This window comes from Ceratotherium simum, chromosome 4, assembly GCF_057802395.1.
Source record: "Ceratotherium simum simum isolate JZ-2026a chromosome 4, ASM5780239v1, whole genome shotgun sequence".
NCBI classification, from domain to species: Eukaryota; Metazoa; Chordata; class Mammalia; order Perissodactyla; family Rhinocerotidae; genus Ceratotherium; species Ceratotherium simum.
Window position 1 is genome coordinate 78,194,494 of NC_141903.1, and position 11,771 is coordinate 78,206,264.

Below are 11,771 nucleotides of genomic sequence, written 5' to 3' on the forward strand. Positions count from 1 at the left end.
AAAACCTGCTTTTAGTCACTGTCAAAGGTGGGAAGCTCATTTAAATGAGGAAAAAATACAGACTTCTGTTATTGTCATTGTGATCCAGATCAGCCCATGCACACTTGGACACTTCACAAATACTCTCTATGTAGTACCCTGGCATAAGTGTGGCCCCAAATTAACCAGTCATTTTGGATAATTTCAGTGTATTAACCATCGTCATCTCTCACCATTCAGATTTACCACGTGGGGATATTTAAGTCGTCTATTGAGAGGATCACATCAGCCAAGAGGACTGTGCTTGTTGGATTCTGGCTCATTTGGCCTCTTGAGGCATATCATAAATCCTGTGGTATAAGTAAATTTTCAGTCGTTAAACTACTTCCAATTAGCATGCTGCAGGGAAATTTTTTTTTCCCGTCTTACTTAAAATTGGGTTTAAAGCTCTCTAGTATTTATTATGCCCAACTTGTGGTCCCAAATGGAAATGTTCTATCATCTTTACTACAACAGTCTGTAGAACTCTTTGCCTAAAGGGAGGATCTGGTTAGATTTTTTTTCTGGGAGACTGCCCTTTTGTTTATTTAAAAGGAGGGAGATGCATAACGTTTTAAAGTGATCATCATTTTTTTCTTATGTGGTCCCTATATATACCTTTACACAATATTAAACTACTGTCTAAGATTTTTCATTCTAATTTTAAAGAGTTGCAAAGGATATAATTTCCAGTTTATTGTAAATATCAACATTGTAAGCTAAACCACAGCATCATGCTTTTTAACAGTGTCCAATGGAACCTAAAGACTACAATGATATCCAACCAACATCATCCTTTGAGTAAAATAAACAACTGCCTTCAAAGTTGCAGATTTTTCTTTTTGAACTCATACCGCCATCCCATTTTCCCCAAAGGATTTAACCTAATATAATACATATTTATGCTTGAAAAATCCTTTATTGTGTACCTTATCTTAATTCTTGGCAACAAAAATATATTAATTGAAATTAAAGTCTCTATTTCCTCTGACCATAAAGCTATAAACGTTAAAATTTTTTCAGATTGAATTGCCATTACAACCATTATGAGTGCAAACCAATATGCAAATTTATAAATCTTGAAAAAGTAATTATTAAAATTTAAAGGTTTTTTTTTCCTTTGGTTTGACAGGCATCACATATTCATGGACGTATATTAATTATTCCTAGAATGAGAGAAGTTTACATCCATTCTATTTTTATTTTTTGTCTTTGTAGTTGAAAACATTAATAAATATTTTCACATAAATAAGTAGGTGGAAATGAAGTTTATTTTTTTGTGTCACTATTTTTAGTTCTTTATCAGTCATATGTCAAAAATCATATAGTGATGTATTATTAAAATTATATTTTAATTATTGATCAGGGCCTCCTCCAATTTCATTGTAAGCAAAGAATTAGTAGTTATCTGACTTGCAAAAGGATTTATTACCCAGTCATTAGTCATTTACTTTCTCAATAAGATAAAGGCTTTCCTAAGGCTTTTCGCCTGACAGTCATTCCTGTTACTTTTTCACATAAAGGCACCTTGTTTAACTCAATATACTCAGAAAGGGAGGTGAAATAAAAATATCATTTATTTCAATACATCTATGCCAATACACATTTTTTGATAAAGCACTTCTTTCCTATAAAGTATTTTACATATATTTCCATCAAAACTGTAGACTTGGGGCTGACCTGCTGGCGTAGTGGTTAAGTTTGCATACTCTGTTCGGCGGCCCAGGGTTTGCAGGTTCAGATCCCGGGTGCGGACCTACACACCGCTTATCAAGCCATGCTGTGGCAGCATCCCACATATAAAGTAGAAGAAGATGGGCACAGATGTTAGCCCAGGGACAATCTTCCTCAGCAAAAAGAGGAGGATTGGCAACAGATGTTAGCTCAGGGCTGATCTTCCTCACCAAAAAAAACAAAAAACAAAAACTATAGACTTAACTCTTTCAATTCATGGAAAATGTTTACCTTATAGCCTAATTGGCAAGTTCAGTTTTCATTGTCTAATAAATAAGCCAAGACAGACTTACTTTCTGTCACAAAATGTCTGCCTTTGTTTTTCAATTTAAAAAAACATTGATATGTTTTCCCATGATAACCACATCACTTCTGATTTCCAGAAGTGTTTCTGATGGATAAATCAGGGATTGAGTCTTAACATGAATTGTCACTGGGAGTCAAGAAGGTGTCTGCACCTTTAGTATTCTGGAAGGTGTCTGCACCTTTAGTATTCTATGACTAAGGCCTCACAGGACTCTCCCTCAGGAGCAATGTCAACAGGCAGAGGTGGGACAAGATGGAGTAGGTAACAAAAATTGTCTTCCCTCCTGGTACCCTACTCACAGTAGATCTAAGTTCAAAATGTTCCAATGTGGGCCAAATTATCCTGTCTTTAATTTCATTCTTAGCTCTTGATGGAAATAGGTATAATAAATATAAGGATAGACACAAAGCCATATTGTGCATTTATTGTGCCTTGATTTAAGAAGTCCTCACAGATATTCGTATTTCAAATTGTTCCTTTGATGGGCATCAGGGAGATTTATACTTCAAGGCAGTGCACCATGGTGAGATTCTGGATGAATAAAGACAAGTATGCTTTTTCTTTTCAAAGTAGGAGAAGAGTGATTATTAAAGGGCAAGTGGAAAAGGAGAATATGGTTGATTCCTGGACTGATTTCTCTAATACTATACTACGTTTATTTCCAGGTTGAAAATAATGTATGTATATGCACTAATATACATATATATATAACATGTATGAAAACAAATTAGCTGAAGTGATTTTGAATGTCAGCTTTTTATTTTTAGTATTTAAATTTGGCAGACAAAAGACAAAGCTTTGTTCTTTTATTATGTTTTTAAATGGATGAGGAGGTAGAGAACCTAGAGCAGCATTAGGTTCATAGCAAAATTGAGAGGAAACTACAGAGATTTCCCATATACCCCCTATGCCTACATGTGCATAGTCTCTTCCATTATCAACATCCCCCACCAGAGTGTACATTTGTTACTACCGAGAAATCTACAATGACACATCATTATCCTTTAAAGTCCATGGTTTATACTATGGTTCACTTCGTGTTGTACATTCTACGAGTTTGGTCAAACGTATAATGATATGTATCCATCATTATAATATCATACAGAGTATTTTCACTGCCCTAAAAATTCTCTATACTTCACCTATTCATCCTTCTTTCATCCCCCCATAACCACTGATCTTTTTACTATCTCCATAGTATTCTCCCTCCTTTTAATTTTGTGTATGACAGAAAATCATAGGATGCTATAATATTTCAACAGATCTGAAAGTTAGGAGAATGACTTGCAGAGTTAAAATTAAAAATCCTGTCTTTCCTGAAAAGGTTACCTACTGTCTAGCTAGAGAATAAGGTAGGAGAAGTCATGGAAAATAGAATCTGTTTGAAACTTAAAATAAGGAAATCCAGAATGGCATTGGATTTAGTACTTTGAAGAATTTAGGTTATGAATAAAAGAGAAAAGGGCATAGATGCAATTTTTGCCCTTTTTTCATTTAAATTTTTTGATTTATAAAACAAAGTCTTAACTCCAAGTAGTTACCCCATGCTTGTTGGGGGAGAAGGAGAAGAAGAAAATATCAGAAGGAGAAAATAAAATATTTGTATAAAAACATGGCTTATTAATTCAAATGCACACTACTGTTTTTAAAAAGTATGCTATTTCAAAAGTACAAGTCCATGTAAAAATTAGGAAAAGAGCATAAAGAAGAAATAGATATCACTCCTAACTACAACACGTAAGAAACAGTCACATAAGACTTTATTCCAGTCATTTGTCCATGCCTGTGTGTTTTTGTATAATTGAAATCATATTGCATATATAATGTGGCTGATAGCATCTTTCACTTATCATAATATTTTGTCATAAAGCTAAAAATTTTAGAAACCTGATTTTAATGACTATATAGTATTCCATCATATAGATGTATCATAATTTAAGACATTTCCAAGTTTTGCTCTTATAACTTCTGCTGTGATGAATATCTTTTTGTATAAATCTTTTTCTGCATTTCTGTTTTTGTCTTAGGATATAATTTTAGAAATGGAATTTTTAGAGCAAAAGAACAGGAGATTTTAAAAGCATATATTGCTGAATTGTTTTTACTGAAAGGATGCTCAAATTGACAGTTCCACCACAAGTATGAGAGAGCAATCATTTCTTTGTGTCCACTCAAGCACTGAGTATTTGCTTTAAAACTTCTCTACTAACTGTGTAGGTGAAAAGTGCATCTCATATTAAAATGCATATTATTTCTCATTCACTAATTCCCCTCTATCTCTCTTTCTATCTCTTAATTGGTTAGGTTTTGTAAATATTGATGGATATTACCTACAAAAGTATGGAGAATGAATAAACAGAGCAACATACTTAAAACCTCCCAGATATTTTGTTCAGATATAATGTAGATTTAATAATTTTAAAACATGATTCTCTTTAGAAGTATTATTAATTTCAATAAAGTTTGATGTTGAGATTTCTTCATAGTTTCTTTTTTTTTTTTAATTTTTTGTTTATTGCAGTAACATTGGTTTATAACATTGTATAAATTTCAGGTGTACATCATTGTACTTCTATTTCTGCATAGATTACATCATGTTCACCACCAAAATACTAATTACAACCCATCACCACACACCTGTACCGAATTATCCCTTTCACCCTCCTCCCTCCCCCCTTCCCCTCTGGTAACCACCAATCCAATCTCTGTCCCTATGTGTTTGTTTATTGTTGTTATTATCTACTACTTAATGAAGGAAATCATGCAGTATTTGACCTTCTCCCTCTGACTTATTTCACTTTGCATTATACCCTCAATGTCCATCCATGATGTCACAAATGGCTGGATTTCATCGTTTCTTATGGCTGAGTAGTATTCCATTGTGTATATATACCACATCTTCTTTATCCATTCGTCCCTTGATGGGCACTTAGGTTGCTTCCAAGTCTTGGCTATTGTGAATAACGCTGCAATGAACACATGGGTGCATGTACCTTTACAAATTGGTGTTTTTGTTTAATTGTTATTTGTCCTTCAATGCATGCCATAATTTCTCTACATGTCTTTTCAGTGATATACTTGTATTACACTGTGGTAGGCAGAATAATGCCCCCCAAAGATGTCCATGTCCTAATTCTGGCAAGATGCACATGTGTTATCATATATAACCAAGGGGAATGAAGGTTGCAGATGGAATTAAGGTTGAAATCAGATGACTTTATTTTAGGAAGATTATCCTGGATTATTTGAGTGAGCTCAATGTAATTACAAGAGTCCTTAAAAATGGAAGAGGGAGGCAGAAGAGGAGGTCAGAGCAATGCAATGTGAGAAGGACACAATCCACATTGCTGGCTTTGAAGAGGGAGGAAGGGGGCCATCGGCCAAGGAATACAGGCATCCTCTAGAAGCTGGAAAAGGCAAGGAGACATACTGTCAGCTAGAGGCTCCGGAAAGGAATGCAGCCCTGCCAACACCTTGATTTTGACTCACTGAGACCTGTGTCAGACTTCTAACCTACAGAAATAAGATAATACATTTGAGTTTTAACTCACTAAGTTTGTGGTAATTTGTTACAGCAGCAATAGCAAACTAATACATAGACAAATGCTTTTTTGTGCTTCAGTATGGATCCGGGATATTAAAACCTTCCTTGATTCATAAAATTGTCCTCATTTCATTATCATTCAAACTTCAAATGCTTTTTACCAAAACACTAACTGATATATTTACTACAAAACACCTTAATAATATAAAACAGGTGTTTACTTATTAAGATCACTTTACATTTTTCATGAACATTATCTATGATTTTCGTTTTATGTACTGATCAAAATCCGTTACCTTTATTGCTTCGGTTGCCATTTGTGGGATTGGCTCACAGCCCCATTTTTTTTTACTGGATAGAATTGAAGACCAATATCTCAAAAGATGTAGGATAATACTTATACTTTTCTCCTCCAGTGAATCAAATTATTTTTTGCATGAATATTTCTGTAAAAATGTCCATGATATTTATACCTCTTCAGGGTCTGAATTTCTTTAAAAGTCTCTGTTAGTAGATTTATTCATTCAGTAAACATTTATTGAGTGCTATAATATGCCAAGTTTTTTGTAAAATATTGATTATATGGAGAAAAGAGACCAATTTCTCCTCTTAAGGAGATCACAGTTTATCAAGACAAATGTATGAGAGTAGGATAAATGCAGGCTAGACTTATGGCCCCCTTCCTAAAGGAACACATGGGGAGCCCCTATTATCTTTCCTCTGAACCACTGTAAAATTTTAACTGATCTGCCAGCTTCCTGCCTGGTCCCACTATAGTCCAATCTTGAGACAGAAATCAGAATAATTCATTTAAACATAGGTCAGATCATGACACTTCTCTGCTCAGCCCCCCTGGTGGCTCCTCAGCTCACTCATGGCAAATGCTGGAGCCCTCAAGGCCTGCGAGGTGAAAGGCTGCACACGTCTGCCTGTCTCTCTTCAGCATGCTGCCCCTGATCACACAGCTCCAGGCGTGTGGGCATCCTTTCTAGTTCCTAACATGTACTGAGCATGTTCTCGCCTTGGTCTTAATGCACTTGTTGTTCTCCTAGTCTGGAGCACTCTTGCCCTGGATGTATACCTGGAGTATTCCCTCACGTCCTTGGGATTGCTGCTTAGATGTCATTGTGTTGAAGGCTTTCCCTGAGCATCCTATTGAACAGCAATTACCCTACTGGTCAGGATGTCCTAGCCCCTTAGCCTGCTTTGTTTTTCTGCCATCCTGTGTTTTACTTTTGCTTATGTGTTTTATTATTCCCTATGGCATTTGCTTTATCTATTCTCTTTCTCCCTCTATTAGGAGATAAGCTCCAGGAGGGATTAGTTAATGTGATCGCTGCTGTATTTCCATGTGTAGAATAGTACTTGGCACACAGTAGGTGCTCAAATATTTGTTGAATGAATGATTGAATGAAGGGAATCTGATTCAATCTCAGGATGTCAAAAGGATTTTCCTGTGGCAGTTACCTGTGAATTTCGTTTTGAAAGACGACTAAGAGTGACTGAAGGGAGAGGAAAGCGCATTCCAAGCAAAGGAAAAGGCAGGCAACAAGGCAAGAGACCATGACACTTCCACTGTCCCAAGTATAATTATCTTCCGAAGCGATTAGACTCTAAATGGATTCAAGTTATATCAAGGAGAGTGAGCCTCGCTCCAAGAGAACTTGTAAATTGTCTTATGTGCTTGTCTTATCTTCCCAACTCAGAAAGGCAAATTCTTTCCACTACCAGTGGAAAGAAGATGAACACTGAACATGGATAGACAACTGTTAATCCAAGACAATGGAGGTGCAATGGTATTTTATAGGATGAATGAAAGTGCTAAACGTGGCCATGCATGTTCCTGGTGTTATGGTTTTGGTATGTAAGGATCTTAAAGGGATAGGGACTCTTACTTGGGAAAAGCTTTCCTATTATTTGGATAAAATATTTGTTCTGCTTCTGGCTCAGTGTTGCTGTTTTCAAATTTCAAAGGAAATGTTGTTGACTGCTCTGCTTTAGGCTGACTTTCCTTGTAAGTTTCATAGACAGTGAAATCTAGGGAATGGTAGAATATGTCAGTAACTCATACAGAGGATGAAGGAGAGGGAATCTTTAAAAAGTAGTCACTCAAGGCTGGGAGTGATAGGTGCAGTGTTAGATGATATATAGAATTACAAAAACATAGTATGATATACTCATTGCCTTGAAGATACTCATAATTTAATGAGAGGAGTAAAATGAACAATAAAGTTGCTATTATCAAATCCAGCATTTATTGAGGGTATACCATGTCCAAGCACTATGATAAGTGATTCCATAGAGTAGTTATTTATTCTTATTCATAGCAACCTTATGGGATAATTACTACTATCGTTATTTTACAGATGGGGAAAGTGAGGCCTGGAGAGACTAAGTAACTTGCCCAAAGTCACAAAACTAGAAAGCAGTAGAGCTAGTACTTGAACCCAGATCTGCTGAACTCCAAGCTCATACTCACACCGTTTTGATCTAAAAACACAAAATTATATATTTAGAAGAAACGTATAAATACAGTTTCATATGGGAATATGTATATACAAACAATAATACAAGCAATACAATAATAAAATAATATAAGCAACTGGGTATATATATATATGCGTGCGTGTGTATATACACACTCATAATTGCTTGTATTATTGGAGCAATTAAAAACAAGTAAGTTAGTCTTTGCTCTTGTACACTTGGCTAAACTCAAATACCAAAATGCAGAAATTACTAACATTCCTCTGTATTTGATTACATATTAGGGGGTGAGTGGAATGTTTTAATGGTTTTATCAGACTTTTATTTTTCCTGCGAAGTCAGAAAATCCAAAACTTTTTTCCCAAAGTGTGTTTACTTTTCTTCATTACTTTTATATTGTTAAGTAATATCTGTTATTAAGGAATCTAATGTGTATAGTACTGGGTTGACATTTATCTCTCTAAATAAGCCACTTTGTAAAAATTTGGCATTTAGAGAGGTGCATTAACTTTTCTTGGCTCCTCTTTAGTGCTCTGCTGGAGCAATCCATTGGTCTCTTATACATCCTGGAGTACTTTGCTGGTAAAGTGAAGAAGGTCATCTGTTACAGCTCCAGAGAATATACTGGCTTCTGTAGAAGCATAATGACTAAAAAAAACAACAACACGACTCGGGAGAGTCTGCTGAAGTTTTTGCAAATAATCCTCAGTGCCTCTGGAAAAATCTCCGTGTTTCTGAAATTTCTAAAAATTCAGTAAAATCTCATTAACTTGATGTTGGTATTTTAAAACCAGTTCTAACTTGAAGAGTAATTCCCAAGTCACTTAAATTACGTTATCTGTACAAATACAAAAGTTGGAAATTTGGCCCCAGTGCAACGTGCCTCTAGAAATAGTTAACATCAAGCAACTGTTTTTAAAACTCTGAAAATAGAGTTAACTCACAATTTGTAAATCACCTAGCAGAAAGCAGAAAGGAAGGGGATTAAATTAGTGTTCATTTTATTTTCTCCTTTGGACTCTTTTTTCTAATCTCTTGTCAAATAGTAATTTGTGTCAATAGCAAGTGGTTTGCCTGAAGGAGCCATCTCTTTACGTGCGTGGCTCACTTAAAATCAAATAATGTTGAATTTATATGTCCTTAATGCAAAGATGTTTCTTCCTGGTCTCTGTTGTTTTAAATCTTAGAACTTTACTTTCCTATGGTAGAAATAGCAGAAATGTATTTATATGGATGGAAAACAAACTGCAGTTTTATTTCATAAAATCAAAGTCTTTATCTTTTTTTAAACCAAGATCTTCTCTTCCACTCTCTCTTGATAGCACCTGAATGAGCCAATGAACTCCGACTCAAAGAACCTGTCTTTGAATCTTTTTTTTTCTTTCTACTTCCATCTAATGAGTGGCTAAATCTGACTTTTCTTTTATAACACTTCTCATTGTTTTCTTTTTTTTGCGTGTGTGTGTGAGGAAGATCAGCCCTGAGCTAACATCCATGCCAATCCTCCTCTTTTTGCTGAGGAAGACTGGCCCTGGGCTAACATCTGTGCCCATCTTCTCCACTTTATATGGGATGCCGCCACAGCATCGCCTGACAAACAGCGCATCGGTGCGCGCCCGGGATCCGAACTCAGGCTGCCAGCAGCGGAGCTCGCGCACTTAACCACTACGCCACGGGGCCGGCCCCTGCTTTCTATTTTTGCATGAGTATTGCTGCAAATCTTACTGTCTAATACCCGGAAATATTGTAATGATGTTCCTGTTTACATCCCCAATTCCAATTTCTTCTGTACATCCCATCCAGGACACATTAATTTAACCTCCTGCTCAAGAATCAATGATGATTCTCATTTTAAAAATCATATGTGAGTTCTTGGAACTCAATCAAGGGTCTTTTCAAACTGACCCCAAACCTATCTTTCTAGAATTATTCCTACTTCTTCAATTTACTGTATTTGCCCTAGGAAAACTGTACAATAATGTTCTCGGTACATGATCTGATTTTCCTATCTGGTCACCTTTGTACATGATATCTTGAAAATGGTCTTCAGCAATTTTGTATAGAGCAGCCTATATATAACTTGCTCTAAGTTTATATAGATTTGGGATACAAGCCTAAGAGCAGAGATCTTGCATTTAACCAATGTCATATTACACATCTATATCTGTTTAATGATCAAATGAATGAATCGTACTATTTTTTCCTAATAAATGACAGCACTGGAGCATCCTGCTTGGGAATAAACACCTTGAGTTAAATGTATTTTAGAAAAAAACTGTTACCTGCCTAATAAACTTTTTGAGGTAGTAGATAGAATGAATAAGAGCATGGACTCTGGCCCCCGACCACCAGGATCAAATCCTGGCTGCTTCTTGCTAGTTCTATAACCTTAAGCACGTTACTAAACCTCTCTGTAACTGTCTCTTCATTTATAAATTGTATTTATTGCGTATGTTTATAAAGAGGATTAAATGAGTTAATATACATAAAGCACTTAGAACAGAATCTATAACTGCAAACAAGTAGAAAGAAAAGTAAGAAGTAGTTATTAAAAATACTATGCAAAAGGGGGCTGGCCCTGTGGTGTAGTGGTTAAGTTCAATATGCTCTGTTTTGGTGGCCTGGGTTAGCAGATTCAGATCCCAGGCATGGACCTACTCCACTCGTCAGCCATGTTGTGGCAGTGACCCACACACAAAATAGAGGAAGATCAGCAGGAATGTTAGCTCAGGATGAATCTTCCTCAACAACAAAAAGTGGTATACGGCAAACATATTTCAAAATGTCAAAATTTAGAAACCAAAAGCGCAGTGTTCTCTCTTGCTTCTTTAAGTTGATTTGTGTCCAAATTTCTTTGCTGGATACATTTCCTCCAATGAATCCCAATCTTTGGATATTATCAAATGAGAAGACCCTTTCTCATTGTAACCCCAACGAAGGAAGAGCTGTAGATAGTGTGACATGGAGTAAGCCATCCCTTGTAATAACTGCAGCTAACATTGCTTCTGCTGACCTGGAGACCTTTCCACAATGCTGCCATGGTCTGTGAATATGCTGGAGGTCATAAGGACAGAGAACCCTTGAAAATAATTATAATAGCTAATTAAAATAGTTAAGATCATTGATCAATACTATATGCCGGTCACTGTTCTAGGTATTAATCATTTAAGCCTGACAATAGCCAAATGAAGTAGATACCATTATAATACTCTTTTTTTTTCTAACGAGGAAATGGAGGTAAAGAGGGAGTAAGTAACTTACATAAGGTCATACAGTCAGAAAGTAGTGGAACCAAATGTGAACTAAGTCAAACTCCATCAGTCTGATTCCTGGCAACCCCCTTTTCCTACCACTTTAACCACTAGGCATATTGCCCCTTTCTATAAATACTTCCTCTTGTATTAGTTAACTGGGGCTGCCATAAAATACCACCGGCTGGGTGACTTAAACAACAGAAATAAATTTTCTCACAGTTCTGGGGCTAGAAGTTCAAGATCAAGGTGTCGGCAGATTTGATTTCTCCTGAGGCCTTTCTCTTTGGCTGGCAGATGGCCGCCTTATCGCTGCGTCCTAACATAGTGTTTCCTCTGCTGGTGCATCTCTGGTGTGTTCTGTGTGTTCACATTTCCTCTTTTTATAAGGACACCGGTCAGATTGGATTAGGGCCCACCCTAAGGGCCT